Here is a 17,225-nt window from a genome sequence, read left to right on the forward strand (position 1 = left end):
GAAGATCGTCTCCGGGAGATCCGTCGACCTTCACACCCAACGAGCTAAACTAATAAATGAAAAAGTTGTATGATAATGTATATTTAACCTCGTTTGGGAGAAAAGTTATTCAATTGCGTTTTGATCTGTTCGATTCGTCCTTAGTTCGACGTTTGGCCTGACAGACGATCTTAACTTATTTTAGCTCGACCCATGATGGTTCGTCTCATCAAATTTTAGACGTTTGGGCTTGGCCTTATCCTGATTATATTCGTATTCTTGGGAGCGATCGGGAACTAGCTTGTAGCGTCATGTCGGGGGTGGGGGGAGGGGGGGAGAGATTCTCCTCTTCAACCCCTGTATGAGCCCCGATTTCTTGCTGGTTCCAGACCATCAAATAGAATAGGGAAGTGCTGTATTTACGGTGTGAGTTCTGTAGTGGCTACATGTACCTTGGTTTTTCCTCAATATGGCTTCTTGGGGTGGTTGTTCATTTAATGTTCGTTAACATCCTGAAGTGCCTTTAAAGGACTGACGAACAAATACTCGCGAAAGTCCTGTTAAGAGCACAGTCATTGGCCGTTCTCACTCTAGAGACGGATTATAAGTCTGAGAAGGGTTATCCATTGGATAATACGCGTCATACAGATAATACGTCTTAATTTGAAAATGTAACAGTTTTAATTTTGGATAAACAATCCGCCTGACTTTGTCCAGCTGTTTATCCGTCAATTTTGACAAATGTTGAAGATGGATTATCCGTCTCAATACTGGTGAAGGGGGCAAAGGGAGGATAGGACGAGAACCACGCGCTACTCCTGCAGCACAGTTGTAGGTCACGTGATTGTTAAGCGGCAGACTCGGGTTTAAACACGGTTGGACCATCAATCCGGGACAAGGAATGACATTTTGCAGGGTGAGGACAAATACCTTTGCTTTAGCTGAGATGCTCTCAGCCATGAGCTAGCGATGCTGAGGCATTGGGCTTGAATCTTACACCTGCCCAATCTTAGTCGCGATAATTGACTGGAACTAGCTTACAATCGAGGCTCATGCATCTAATTACCACGCATTACGCTCTGTTGCATGCTAGTTGGAGTCACCTATCAACAATACGAATGCGGTCTATTTAGTAAAAGCGTAAATAAAGACTCCGCTTGTCGAAAACAGCATTCGCCATTTGCACATCTCTTGTAATACACCTTTTTTGTCCCTCTAAATTTTGCAGAACTTTTGTTGAATTTCTCCTGGGTATTATATTCACCTTAGGAAAAATTGAAGACAATGCGTATACAAAATGTTTGGGGGGCAAACAAGGTGTATTATGGGAGATGTGCAAATGGAGGATAGAGCCCGGTTCCGTTTGTGAGTTGTAGCTGTCATTGTGGGTGTGAAAAAGGATATCAAAAGGGATGGGTGGGTGTCCTTCATCATTTGCCACTGTGGTAAAAAAACTCAAAGTGGCATTTACAACACGACAACTTCATTTCTTTCATCACCCTTACCACACGCATGTTCGAAAAACAAAAAACAATTTTAAAAAACCCTCTCTTGCGTCAGTAGGACTAAAACCTCGCCTCTCGCTTTCTGTCACCAGTACTCACAAGGCTTTGTCCTTGGTCCTCTACTGTTTACCGATACTCGATGCTCAGACGACATTGGCTTATTTGTTTCTTCCAAATCCATTCATAGCATCTAATCACTCATGCTCGAAAAAATCACTTAAAAAAAGCCTCGCTTATGTTAGTAAAACTTAAGCAGAAAGGTAATTGTGGAATAAAGAATTATTCGCGGATGCCAAATCCTGACAGCTGGACAAGTTTGTATTGTCCACTATAAGACCTTGTAACCTCTCTTTTTATGACATCTTTGTTCTTGCCCTTTTTTTAATTTTAAGGTTAGTTCTATCAGGACTGCCTATTGCCCTGGAGCAAGCCTGTTCTTAGACGGTCTTCTTAGCCTCCGTAGCAAGCGTTTCCGCGCGGTTTCGGGCAAAGAGGGACGAGGAACGAGAGCGCGGAGTTCAGATTGTGGGGACCGGAGCGTGTTTTAAAAAGCGTACACGGGGAAAACGAGGGGAGATTTCCTCTCGCTTTTTTTTCCTCGTCATTTTTTCGCCGGCGCTCTTAGGCTCCTGGCTCTGTATTATCCTGTATCCTACTGCGGCACCCAGCGAGAAGTAGGCTGACATGAAGGTCCGCAGCTTTCTTTTGTTTGTTTCCTTTGTTTTTCTGTTTTGTTTTTTTCTTTTTTGCTCTTTGTTATTGTCACTTTTTTGCGTTTTGTTGTGTCTTCTTCACCTATACGTATCACATTAGAATGTAAACAAATTTTTCCATTTTCTCCGCATCCAAGTCCTCTGTCCGCTCTTTCTTTATTCCACCCTGGTAATTTTTCACGTGACACATCATGTGACAGCGTTTGACCAATGAAATCATCGCTTCATGCTTCTTACGTACAAGGGAGCCCAGGCGGAAGCGGGCATGCACTACATGTTAGCACACCATATAGTCGTGCAACATAAATTAATTGAACACTGTGCACAACGTTTTGTAAGCAATACGCACTTGTCAAAACTACTTCTTTTCTGTACTTATTAGTCCTTTAGTATCCTAACCAGTCCTTTTCCGTCCTTACTGGTCCTTTTATGTCCTTACTAGTCCTTTTCCGTCCTTACTAGTCCTTTTCTGTCCTTACTAGTCCTTTTCCGTCCTTACTGGTCCTTTTATGTCCTTACTAGTCCTTTTGTGTCCTAACCAGTCCTTTTCCGTCCTTACTAGTCCTTTTCCGTCCTTACTAGTCCATTTATGTCCTTACTAGTCCATTTATGTCCTTACTAGTCCTTTTCCGTCCTTACTAGTCCTTTTCTGTCCTTACTAGTCCTTTTCCGTCCTTACTGGTCCTTTTATGTCCTTACTAGTCCTTTTCTGTCCTTACTAGTCCTTTTCTGTCCTAACCAGTCCTTTTCCGTCCTTACTAGTCCTTTTCCGTCCTTACTAGTCCTTTTCCGTCCTTACTAGTCCTTTTCCGTCCTTACTGGTCCTTTTATGTCCTTATTAGTCCTTTTCCGTCCTTGCTAGTCCTTTTCTGTTCTTACTAGTCCTTTTCCGTCCTTACTAGTCCTTTTCTGTCCTTACTAGTCCTTTCCCGTCCTTACTAGTCCTTTTGTGTCCTTTTCCGTCCTTTTCTGTCCTTATCAATCCTTTTCCGTCCTTTTACGTCCTTATTAGTCCTTTTCTGTCCCTACTAGTCCTTTTGTGTCCTTACTGGTCCTTTTATGTCTTTACTAGTTCTTTTGTGTCCTTACTAGTCCTTTTATGTCCTTTTACGTCCTTATTAGTCCTTTTCTGTCCTTACTAGTCCTTTTGTGTCCTTACTGGTCCTTTTACGTCCTTATTAGTCCTTTTCTGTCCTTAATTGTCCTTTTACGTCCTTATTAGTCCTTTTCTGTCCTTACTGGTCCTTTTGTGTCCTTACTGGTCCTTTTATGTCTTTACTAGTTCTTTTGTGTCCTTACTAGTCCTTGTGTGTCCTTTTACGTCCTTATTAGTCCTTTTCTGTCCTTACTAGTCCTTTTGTGTCCTTACTGGTCCTTTTACGTCCTTATTAGTCCTTTTATGTCCTTCCTAGTCCTTTTGTGTCCTCACTAGTCCTTTTATGTCTTTACTAGTTCTTTTGTGTCCTTACTAGTCCTTGTGTGTCCTTTTATGTCCTTATTAGTCCTTTTCTGTCCTTACTAGTCCTTTTCTGTCCTTACTGGTCCTTTTATGTCCTTACTAGTCCTTTTGTGTCCTTACTAGTCCTTGTGTGTCCTTACTAGTCCTTTTATGTCTTTACTAGTTCTTTTGTGTCCTTACTACTCCTTGTGTGTCCTTTTACGTCCTTATTAGTCCTTTTGTGTCCTTACTAGTCCTTGTGTGTCCTTACTAGTCCTTTTATGTCTTTACTAGTTCTTTTGTGTCCTTACTAGTCCTTTTGTGTCCTTACTAGTCCTTTTATGTCCTTTTACGTCCTTATTAGTCCTTTTCTGACCTTACTAGTCCTTGTATGTCCTTACTAGTCCTTTTGTGTCCTTACTAGTCCTTGTGTGTCCTTTTACGTCCTTATCAGTCCTTTTATGTCCTTTTACGTCCTTATTAGTCCGTTCCTGTCTTTACCAGTCCTTTTGTCTCCTTACTAGTCCTTATTAGTCCTTTTGTGTCCTTACTAGTTCTTATTAGTCCTTTTACGTCCTTATTAGTCCTTTTGTGTCCTTACTAGTCCTTTTATTTCCTTTTACGTCTTTATTAGTCCGTTCCTGTCCTTACCAGTCCTTTTGTGTCCTTACTAGTCCTTATTAGTCCTTTTATGTCCTTACTAATCCTTTTTTGTCTTTACTAGTCCTTTTATGTCGTTTTACGTCCTTATTAGTCCTTTGGTGTCCTTACTAGTCCTTTTGTGTCCTTACTAATCCTTTTCCGTCCTTTTACGTCTCACTAGTCCTTTTCTGTCCTTACTAGTCCTTTTCTGTCCTTCCTAGTCCTTTTATGTCCTTACTAGTTTTTTTCTGTCCTTATTAGTCCTTTTATGTCCTTATTAGTCCTTTTCTGTCCTTACTAGTCCTTTTCTGTCCTTACTAGTCCTTTTATGTCCTTACTAGTCCTTTTGTGTCCTTACTAGTCTTTTTGTGTCCTTTTACGTCCTTATTAGTCCTTTTGTGTCCTTACTAGTCCTTTTATGTCCTTACTAGTCATTTTCCGTCCTTACTAGTACTTTTGTGTCCTTACTAGTTCTTTTATGTCCTTACTAGTCCTTTTATGTCCTTTTACGTCCTTACTAGTCCTTTTCTGTCTTTACTAGTCCTTTTACGTCCTTCCTCGTCCTTTTATGTCCTTACTAGTCCTTTTCCGTCCTGTTACGTCCTTATTAGTCCTTTTATGTCCTTACTAATCCTTTTCTGTCCTTACTAGTCCCTTTATGTCGTTTTACGTCCTTATTAGTCCTTTGGTGTCCTTACTAGTCCTTTTGTGTCCTTACTAATCGTTTTCCGTCCTTTTACGTCTTACTAGTCCTTTTCTGTCCTTACTAATCCTTGTCTGTCCTTCCTAGTCCTTTTATGTCCTTACTAGTTCTTTTCTGTTCTTATTAGTCCTTTTATGTCCTTATTAGTTCTTTTGTGTCCTTACTAGTCCTTTTCTGTCCTTATTAGTCCTTTTCTGTCCTTACTAGTCCTTTTCTGTCCTTACTAGTCCTTTTCTGTCCTTACTAGTCCTTGTATGTCCTTACTAGTCATTTTTCGTCCTTTTATGTCCTCGTCAGTCCTTTTATGTCTTTATTAGTCCTTTTGTGTCCTTACTAGTCCTTTTCCGTTTTTTTATGTCCTTATTAGTCCTTTTGTGTCCTTACTAGTCCTTTTTCGTCCTTTTATATCCTCGTTAGTTCATTTCTGTCTTTATTAGTCCTTTTGTGTCCTTACTAGTCCTCTTCTGTCCTTTTGTGTCCTTACTAGTCCTTTCCTGTCCTTTTCCGTCCATTTTTGTCGTTATTAGCCATTTTGTGTCCTTACTAGTCATTTTCTGTCCTTCTATGTCCTCTTAGTCCTTTTCTGTCCTTAGTAATCCTCTTGTGTCCTTATGTCCTCGTTAGTCCATTTCAGTCCTTATTAGTCATTTTGTTTCCTTACTAGTTCTTTTCTGTCCTTATTAGTCCTTTTTGTCCTTACTAGTCATTTTCCGTCCTTTTATGTCCTGGTTAGTCCATTAGTCTATTACCCAAGAAGAAAGTATCGACTTACAATTTAAGGAATCGAACAAGTCAGTAACCGAAAGTTAATACGGATAGATTCAAGAACTCTTACATTAATCGCTTAATTTTTAAATACAATTTAACTATCTTAGCGTATTTTGTTGTTTTTTTTTTGTAAATAACTTAGATATATATACTTTTTACTCAAATATTGTAACATAAGATATGTATTTTTTATCTTGTGAGGAAATAAAGACTATTATTATTATTATTATTATTTCTGTCCTTCTTACTCCTTTTCTGTCCTTACTAGTCCTTTTCTGTCCTTACTAGTCATTTTCCGTCCTTTTATGTCGTCGTTACTCCATTTCTGTCCTTATTAGTCCTTTTGTATCCTAACCAGTCCTTTTCCGTCCTTACTGGTCCTTTTATGTCCTTACTAGTCCTTTTCCGTCCTTACTAGTCCTTTTCCGTCCTTACTAGTCCTTTTCTGTCCTTACTAGTCCTTTTATCTCCTTTCTAGTCTTTTTTTGTTTGATTTGGCGCTAATTTTTTCCTTATTACCCGTGTTCTTTCCTTATTTCATTATTCGTCCTTTTCTGTCCGCATTTTTATGCCCTTAGGCCAGGGTCGTAACGAGGTATATGGGATCAGGGATCACAGCGACGGGATCTGGGATCACAACCCGTGGGATCGGGATCAGTAGTACTGTAAGGGGATCAGGGATCCGGTTCCTCTCTCGGATATAACAACCAAGACCACAAAATTCTGAAATGCGCCTTAATTGGAGGGACCTGCCAACGTTTTCTTGTAATTTTGCTATAACATTTGGATCCGTTACTAAACTGTGTGCAATCCCGATCTAGCCGAATCGTCCAAAATCCAGGAAACAAAATCCCCATAAATCTGAATAAATTGATGCAAAATTTTGGAGCCAGATTCCTTTTAAATTTCTTGTCGCTACACCTTTTCAATTTTATGCTAGCTTTGTAAGCCGTTGCTGTTCATACGCCTATTGCGATGGGGATTCTCTTATCATCTTGGTCTTGTAGAATTCTGTAGCTACTTTGATCGCTGGTCAAGCCAGTCTTTGCCCAAAGAGACCTCATTTGGATCTCATTTTGCTGCAACAGGAGTTACTGAGGAGTGTAGCGTCCATATACGCACATGCGCCCGTACAGCTAATATAAGAAAATACAAATTATTTCCTGAAAAAGCATTTCTATCACTTGAAAATCGAGACGACTGATACCTCGTTCGCACTATATTGGTGACTTTGTGTCAGTGATTACTCAGTTATCCTTTTTTTATTACGCAATTCTGAGGGTGTCACTTGTCTTTTTTTTTTTCGTAAAGACTGTACCGTACCAACAACTCTAGCGATGGGTAAAGTAAACAGTAACTAACTAAGTGAATCTTTCTGCGTATCAAATCACTGGAGAAATTGCTGGAAATAGCATTTCCGAGACCCTAAATTAGAAAATTTTCTGGGGGAGCATGCCCCTTGACTCCCTTAGGCTGGGCCGCCTTCGTAAAAGTAAAAACTTGCAAGAGGTGACAGGCCGCACATCTTCACCGGCGTGAAACCTTTGAAACCTTTTATATATTGTTCCATTGAGGAGACTTCTTTCAGGGATCTTACAGTTAAAAATTTGAACGATGATATCGCTTCTATATAGCGGACCAAGATACGGCTCGGTATAGTTTACGTTCAGCAAGGGAAAATTGTGTAAGTTGAGCAGAACCTTTAAAATGTTCAACAGACAATTTATTCAGTTGGCGCGTATTCCTGTTGAATTTGTAGCCCGTTTATCAGATATGTCTACTCAAAAATATAATAATTTTTCCATAGCTGCCGTTATCTTAGAGTAACTGCTTTTCATATCTAGTAAGGACAGAAAAGGACTAGTAAGGACATAAAAGGACTAGTAAGGACAGAAAAGGACTAGTAAGGACATAAGAGGACCAGTAAGGACGGAAAAGGACTAGTAAGGACAGAAAAGGACTAGTAAGGACGGAAAAGGACTAGTAAGGACAGAAAAGGACTAGTAAGGACGGGAAAGGACTAATAAGGACATAAAAGGACCAGTAAGGACGGAAAAGGACTAGTAAGGACGGAAAAGGACTAATAAGGACATAAAAGGACAGGAAGGACGGAAAAGGACTAGTAAGGACATAAAAGGACTAATAAGGACATAAAAGGATCAGTAAGGACGGAAAAGGACTAGCAAGGACGGAAAAGGACTAGTGAGGACATAAAAGGACCAGTAAGAACATAAAAGGACTAGTAAGGACATAAAAGGACTAGTAAGGACGGAAAAGGACTAGTAAAGACGGAAAAGGACTAGTAAGGACGGAAAAGGACTAGTAAGGACGGAAAAGGACTAGTAAGGACATAAAAGGACCAGTAAGGACGGAAAAGGACTGGTTAGGATACTAAAGGACTAATAAGTACAGAAAAGAAGTAGTTTTGAGAAGTGCGTATTGCTTACAAAGCGTTGTGCACAGTGTTCAATTAATTTATGTTGCACGACTATATGGTGTGCTACCATGTAGTACTTCCCCGGAAGCGGACGCGCTTCAGGGAAGAGAATCTGTACAATTTCGTGAGGGACTTTCAAACTTCTAGCTGTTTTCATCAGTCTTGCAGTCATGGGCTGATTCAATCTTCTCACCAAGCGTTTCCTTATGCCTAACTGTGGCGATATGGAAGCAAAGATGGCCTCCACGTGGCTGCATTTTCGTTGCAAGATTCCTGAAGTTTAGGTAAGCAATAAGCGTAAGATAATTGAATTTAAAATCTAACTTTCTTCCTGTAAATTCACAAGGCCTCCGTTGTTTTTACATTCGAAAAGAAAACTGCAACTTATAACTTTTCTATTAGGCCCTAAGGCACGTGCAAGCAGTGATCTTTCTGCAGTCGAGTACACGAGACATATCGCGTGACTCTGAAGAATTGAAATGCGTCTTGCATTGTACCTTCTAAGTTTTCTGACACCTTATTTAAAACGGTCATTATCATTTGGCCCTTCGATGTGGCCAGACATTGAAGAGATTTACAATCACGTTTACGGCAGATGCCAGACGTCAGACTCAGGTTGTGAGTTTCTCATAATTATTAGGGAATGAGCAGATGAAAACTTTGCGAAATAAAAATTAATATTACTGTTTTCCTCTTATAAGCGCCTGGGCTCTTGTGACAAATTTCGGCTAAAAGGAGACGGGCACTTATTGGGAGAAGGTCGCTTATTAAGTTTTCTTTTCAATGAATTGTAGCTTTATTTTAGCTAAATTTTTAATAGAAAAGCAAATTATGTAAACGGTAAGCCAACATTATTGCCTTTCATCTGTTGAAAGAGTTGTTGGTAATTAAGTGTACCTCAGGCCCATTACACACTTAACATGTGTACATGGATTGGTTTGCTTATTTTTGATCTCATTATTATCATGAAATATTGTTTCTCTCATCAATTAAGTGGAAATAGAAACATGTTTTCCTTGTATCCTAACTATTTAAGAAAGTGAAGGGGTGGGGAGGGGCCCAGAGGGGTAATCCAGATTTCAAGTGACGGGGATGATCGAAGGATTTTTTGAGGTTTGGACATTTTAGACTGTGGGTTTTTTTTGGCTAGAAAAAATTGGCGAGCATTTTTTCTGGGGGCTTGATTTAAGAAGGGGTCTTTTTGGGTATTCAAAACAATCTGAAGATTCAGATGGTACGATGAATAAACAAACACAAACATTCAATTTCTATCGTTCATATTTTTCGAGTTATATCATTTAAAGCCTTCTCCAAATTTTAAGGCTTAGAAATTTGGCATGGAATTTTTTGGGGTTAATTTTTGGTCCAGGGATGTTTGGGGGTTTTGATTTTTGCCCCCATTCGATCATCCCTGTCACTTGAAATCCAGAGTATCCCTAGCCCTGGGGGGAGGGGGAGCTTATTCACAAGGGGCGCTTGTTTGATATTTTATATACATGTATGGCCTATGAGGTTGGCACCTTTTTGGGGGAGGTCGGTTATTAGAGCGCGAGTTTATTCTAGGAAATGCATTAATTGCCTAAAATGTGGCAATGCGAATATCAAAGTCCTGTACACTGTACATGTACATGATACAAGCATGAAGCTACAAACCATCATAAAACTGAAGTAACTCAAAGAAGGTGTTACAAATACAAATGGAAAAAGGATTATTACTTTTCCTTCTTGAAATCCTAGAGTCACCTTTGCAAAGCCTACCATTCAAATGCCCTGCTACAGTGCATGGATATCTTGGCTGAGTGTGGGGGAGGGAGGAGGTTAATTGACTGGTGAGTGACAGTACCATCAGCCAGGCAGTGCAGCAGCACTGGTTCTATAAAAGCAATAATTATATGTAACTAAGCAAACTGTTCTTTTTGTCTTTACGCTTTGCCCTTGATTTTATTATGAAGGTTCCTGCTACCAATCAGTTCCAATTTCATGATGTGTGGGTTTCAGAGGTCAAGGATCCATGTACCAAGCTTTGGTAAGTTATTTTGAATTATTTGATAATTTTGTCACAATCAGAATTTTATTACTGCAGAAGAAGTGTTTAGTCTTACAGTATTAAAATTCCCTATTGTAAGTAGCTAAGCGAATTCAAGCATAAATGTAACCTCAGCTATTTTTATGTTTGTTTCGTGAAGTTGTAATATGTATACGTTTTGTGTGATGTAAATTTAGCTCAAATAATAAATTAAATAAATTTAAAAAAAAAATTCCCTGGGGTGGCGGGGATGGGGGCAGGGAGACACTGAAGGGAAGTTTGGGTAGGGGTTTGTTGCCAAAAGGCCTACAAACCTTCATCCTATTTAAACAGAAAACCATTCTCTTCACTTCCCTGTTTAAGATAAGAAAACTCATCTCATGACCCTGATCTTTTTCCTTAAACTGGCATCAAGGGATTAGATTAAAATAATAATAATAGTGGAATCACACTTGTAGACTGTGGATCACCAAACATTCACACCCTGTTAAAGTAAGGGTCCATGTAAGAACTAGACAAAAGAACAATAGGCCAGTGCAATAGCGGCAGTTATTTTTTAGGTGCTAATTTCTCTTTAACCAAATTAAATTTGAATGCTCTGATTGGTCAAGAGGGTGAAAAGCACAAAGTTTGAATTTTAGAAATGAATTAAGATAGCAAAAGAGTCATTCAAACAACTTTTTATTTTGTCTTCTGCTTTATATGTTGAAAAATATAACATATCTAAAATTTAGAGGATTTCTATGCGCCAAACCCAAACAAAGTTAAACTGATATAAAATTACATGAAAATGGCACAGAAATACATTAATGGGCGACCTTGTGAAAGACAGCTACTTGGGCTCTCACAAAGGAAATGTCAAAACCCTGATCCGAAACAGCAGTTATAATATTCAAGTTTACACGGTGAATGCACCAAAGCCACGCGTTTTTATTTTGCCACCATAAAGAACAACAATTTCATAAATCATGTCGAAGGACTATCCTAATGAGCCGCATTTAAATAAAAAGACGATTGTCCATACAGAAAAAAAATTCATGGATGTTCGGAGAATTCGGTTTCAGAAGAAGCTCTCTTTGCAGTCTTAGATGTTAAATATAATATTATTAGTCTAAATATCTCCGCACACTCCGCAAAACCTACTTTCATTCTTAGAAAAAGTAAAGGCAACAGTTACAGTCAAACTTGCATAATCTTTCGTACCGGGCAACACTCAAAACTAGCGAGAGCTGCATTTGTATTATATATGATAACTAAGCGGCCGCCGTCTTACAACTGTTGCGAAATTACAATCACAAACTTCAATTTGTTTGTCTTGAGTTGTACTTAGTTCGACGGAACAGTCTAAAAAGAAAACAAATCGAATCAGAGAAGAGTAAAGATACACAGAATACTGACATTTCGAAAAAGGACAAAATAACTACCAGTCACATCATGCGGAGATGCAAAAATTTATTGGGTTCAGCTTACCTCAAGCTCACTCAGGCGGCTTCACATCGCTTTAAGAAATTTAATTTATTTCTCTATAAAGAACAAATCTATTGCTTCTACTCTTTGTACCCAGCTGTTCTCCACAATAATTGTTACTCTGAATCGTCATTGAATCAAAGCGAGCTCCTCTTGATAACAATCATAAACAACTGCTTCTGTCCTACTTGTCCATGTGGCCACTTGACGACATGTTGAGGACAGCTGCAAATGCTGCTGCAGTAGGAATTTCATGATCACTCCGATGATAAAAGCAATAAACAATCGATAAAGGGAGATATGTAGATTTAAGCAATGAAATTGACTATATTTCTTCGGGTAAAAGACAGATTTCCTCGTATCTCAAATATCACATCCAAAATGGTTCACAACAAGGTCACATGCTTGTTACATGTTTTCCGCTCTTACTTTTGATGGCGCATAGAACAATGCCTTAACTTGGCCGCGAGGTAAAAGATAGAAGAATGGGGAAAATAAAGCTAAAAAAAGTTTTTTTTGTCACGTTTCGCGCTGTTTTTTTGGCAATTGTTGAATTTCAGCCAATCAGAACCCTTGATTTAATTGAAATGAATAATTAAAAGTTAACACCTTTTAATCGATATTTTTGCCATCTGCCTGCCTAGTTTTTACGCTGACCATTACTTAAAGCTCAAGTTTAATAAAAGACACCCTGTTCAAGATGCTAAATATGGAAATTTTTATTTTATAACTTGTTTAAGACGTAAGGCTCCCATAAACCCTACCCTGTTCAGCAGAACATGCCTGTTTAGGTTAACCCTTTAAACCCTAAGATCAAAATTTGAATTCTCATTTCTTGCCCCCTTTCATTCCTTACAGAAGTAGTGGGAAGAAGTTGATAAAATATCAAGCAAATTCATCTTGTGTGATTATGTCCTTAATTCTCATGACCCATGCTGTTTTACAAAGCATTGATAGTACAAGAAGACATTTAATGCTGGTCACTCTTAGGGCTTAAAGGGTTAAATAAATGAAGGATGTCTACCCTCCCACCGGGGAATGTACACCTCAGTATCCTTCAGACAGTAGAGTCCAGGACTCCCCTTCTTCTGTCAGCATACCCATGGGATAAATACTCTTTTCAAAAAAGCATTAATGCTAATAAAGTTGGGATAGAAAGAGGTTATCCTTTTGAAAAATACACTTTTAAAAAGAATTAGATTGTTTATATGTAGTTGTAATGCAAATTAAGTTACCCTGAAAGTGCCAGCCCAATTATCACTAATTTATTTATATCTTGCCTTGTGGCTTTTTATTTTGGTAGTTTTTGACATTTTTGTGGTTTCCATCAAGATCCACATACAGCTGTAAGAAATAAACCTGACCCCCCCCCCCCAACGAACACTCCCCCCAGTAAACACATTGCTGCAAAAAATATGACCTCCTCAACTGTAATAACTTAGAAAGATAATGTATAAGTATTTATTTTTTTGTATGTGAAATCTTTTCTGTGGTTAAACCTGGCCCCAGTTGTACAAAAGGTAAATAACTCTATCCACTGGATAAATCTCTATCTGCTGGTTAGAGATTCATCCATAGGACTATCCAGGGTTTGAACAACCTGGGCCAGGACTATAATATTATTTTAAACCTAGTTTGTTCAGTATTTTCTTTCTTTTGTAGCCCATGTTAATCATACAAATGTACAGTAGTGTATAGGTGACAATGAAATTCTGGTTTACCCTGAGAACAGATTTTACCTACAACATTTTCAAATGTTGGTTTACCTGTATTTTGACTCAAATATAAAATAATGCAGTTGTTAAGATTCAGAAGGGGAAAGACCAGACCGGACCAATCTCAATAATAAGTTGTTGCAAATTACAAAAAATCACCAATCCACAAATTATATCAATTAAACTCTCACAAAAGGAAAGTGTCAAATATGGTACAGTATGTGGTCCTTGGTCCGCGTCTAAAAGTCATTAACTTGAATATCTTACCTGAATCAAAATGTAACGAGCTGAAATACTCCTTGAAGATAGCTTTTATTTTCTTCTCGATAATCCTGAAGTTTCAAGTTCCAGGCATAAATATTTTGTTTGGAGTTGGAAAAAAAAAGTGACTGTTTTCGATGGTCCTTGGTCCGTGAATGTGGTCCTTGGTCCACGTCTCAGGTAAGCAGCACAAAAAAAACGTAAAAATGTTATAGTTTTCACACGAAAACATGATTTTCACACTTTTTATTTTGCGAAGTTTTATTCAACCAAGGTTATAGGTCGTGGACCAAGGACAGCTAAGCGAAATTTGGTGATATTTTTCAAGAGTCAATAAAACAAAAAATTCAGAGTCTAAAGCAATATGCTTCCAACAGCAGTAATAAGTTGATCTGAAGACCTGTTCTGCAAAAAGGTACATCTTCCTGTTGCGTTTTATTTATTCGCAGGCTAAGTAATCATGACCATGTAATTGGGGATTAGGACTGGGCGCCAAATGGAGTAGTCGTGTTTTTTTTGTCGCTCCGACGCTGCCTTGCCGTTTCACTATATCAGTTTCAGGAAATTAGCCAAATCAGCCTCAAACTATTTAGAGAATCTTTGCTTTTCCTTTCCGTTATGCCCAACGAAAAGCGAGCGAGACAAGTGGCATGCTTAAGCAGTGAAGATGAAAGAACGCCACCACATAAACATGAGGCCGGCGCCGCCATCTTGGAAAGCATACACGAAAAGCTAAAGAAGCTAGACGTGCTTGAACAAATAAACGGAAGACTGCTGAAGATTGAAAATACCGTTGGTGACATGGAAAGAGGACTTAACTCTATGACAGCAGAACTGCAGAAGGTAAAAACGGATTTAGACTCAAAAGCAGATAACGCCACTGTCGATGCGCTGAAGGATGAAATCGAAGAATTACAAAACAGGTCAAGAAGGAACAACTTAGTCTTCTACAATATACCAGAGAAAGCCGAAAAAGGAGATTGCATCTCTTTTGTACAGGATTTTATTACGCAGCATATGGGCCTTGAAACGTTATGTGGCCATGTTGAGCTGGAGAGGGCACACCGCACGCCAAGCAAAACGCCTTCTGCTGGTGAAAAGGCTCCCAGACCAATGCACGTCGCTTTTCTTCGATACACGGATAAGATGAAGGTACTAAGGAATGCCGCCGCTCGTCTAAAGGATAACCCGTTAAACGGAAATGCCATCGGTATAAGTGAGGATTTCGCCAAAAAAACCCAACGGCGGAGGCAAGAGCTCGTGCCCTACAGAAAGTTTCTAAAGAAGAAACTCGGAGACGACCGGAAAGTCTACATCGCATATCCTGCAATACTCAAATATGTCGATGCCAATGGCCGTCACAGAATCGTAGGAACAGAAGAACTAGCAAAACTACGCCATGAAATGGAAGAGGCAAAGAGTTAACCTAGCAACGCCGTCGGAGTGATACTGACAAACAACAACTTTAATCTCACATTCTACCCATTGTTGGAGTTAAAAGAACTTCACAGGCAATGCCTTTAATTTGTTTCATAAAAGGTTATTTTCGTTTTTATGTTGTAAGTGATGTAATGTTTTCTCCAGGCTTTAGCTTAAGAAGGCTTCTGTATTGTGAAACTATTAAGATATCGATATTTATTCGTTAATATGAATAAGTTAACTTTTATTACGTTAAATGTTAGGGGTTTAAATAGTTCAAGAAAACGAAGAGCTATTTTTCGGCAACTGCACGTTAACAAGTACTCAATAATTTTCTTGCAAGAGACATATAGCTCTACTGACCAAGAAAAATTATGGAGTAACGAGTGGGGTAGTAAAGTGTACTTCTGTCATGGAAGTAAACACAGCAAAGGAGTAGCAATTCTGTTTAATCCTCGACTCAAAGTGCTAGTAGAAAATGAAATTTGTTGTGAAAACGGCAGGATTCTTATCCTGCAGTTTTCTATAGATGATCAGAAATTTATTTGTGCCAATATTTACGCACCCAATAATGATAACGCGCAAATTATATTTTTTAAACAACTCAGATCTTTACTTGAACAGTTTCCCAACGACAACATTATAGTAGGTGGCGATTTTAATTGCCCTCTTTCCAAAACCGATAAAGAAGGAGGACGTGATGTTTCGTCAAGAAGGAATGTCGCCAGCGAGATCGAGCAACTGATGTGTATTTTAGATTTAGACGACGTATGGAGAACGCTACATCCAGAAGAAAAACAATTTACTTGGCGAACATCTGACTTGAAAATAAAATGCAGATTAGATTATTGGCTAATAGCCCGTCAACTATTACAAAATTCCCCCGTGCAGAAATGTGAAATCAAGCACGCTGCACATTGCGATCACTCTTTAGTGACGTTGGAATTGCCAATTAATGAGAAATACCCAAGAGGTCCTGGATTCTGGAAATTCAATTCCTCCCTCTTAGAAGATGATGAATATGCAGAAAAATTAATGTTTAAAATTCCGCACTTTATAAACAAGTATCAGGATCTTGAAGATCACGGACTCTTATGGGAGTTGATTAAAATGGAAATAAGGGCGTTCACAATTAGTTATTCAAAACAAAAAGCTAAAATGAAAAAAGATTATGAAAAAGATCTCGTACAGGAAGTCTCAAGACTGGGAAATATGGGTGAAAACTGCCCATCAGCAGAAGCCGTCCAGAGATACATTAAAGTTAAGAACGAATTGGATAAGATTTCCTACGACCGGGCAAGAGGAGCATGTGTGCGCTCCAAGGCCCGTTGGCATGAGTTCGGCGAACGAAGTTCGAAATATTTTCTTAATCTTGAGAGACGAAATTATGAAAATAAATGCATTACCAGCCTTATACAAGAAAACGGAAGCAGTATCACGGACCCAAAGGAAATCCTAAAAGAACAAAAAAGATTTTATCAATCCTTATATTCCTCGCAAAATCCTCAAATAAACGATCCTAAATTCAAAGTGTTCTTCGATAATGACAAGGTAGAAAAGCTGAATGATGAACAAAGAAAGAACTGCAAAGGCTTGCTGACGGAGAATGAGTGCTGGAATGCTTTAAAATGTTTCCAAAAAAACAAATCCCCTGGCAATGACGGTTTTACTGCCGAATTTTACAGCTTCTTCTGGAGTCAATTAGGCAAGATAATGGTAAACAGTTTTAATTATGGATTCCATAAAGGTGAGCTGTCAATTTCTCAAAGACAAAGCATCATACGTCTTATTCCAAAAAAGAACAAAAATTTATTGTATCTTAAAAATTGGAGACCTATTTCACTTTTAAAGATTGCCTCTAAAGCTTTAGCTCTCAGACTAAAAAAGGTTCTATCGGCAGTTATAAATAACACACAAACTGGTTACGTAGAGGGAAGATTTATCGGTGAAAACATCAGACTTATAAGCGACATCCTCAATTTCACCGTTGACCAGGACATAGAGGGAATTGCTTTATTCATCGATTTTGAAAAAGCATTCGATAGTTTAGAATGGGAGTACCTATTTAAAGCTCTAGATACCTTTCAATTTGGACCCGACTTTAAGACTTGGGTGAAAACTCTGTACACAAACATTTCTAGCTGCATAATAA

Source organism: Porites lutea, chromosome 14 (assembly GCF_958299795.1).
Source record: "Porites lutea chromosome 14, jaPorLute2.1, whole genome shotgun sequence".
In the NCBI taxonomy this organism is placed as follows: domain Eukaryota; kingdom Metazoa; phylum Cnidaria; class Anthozoa; order Scleractinia; family Poritidae; genus Porites; species Porites lutea.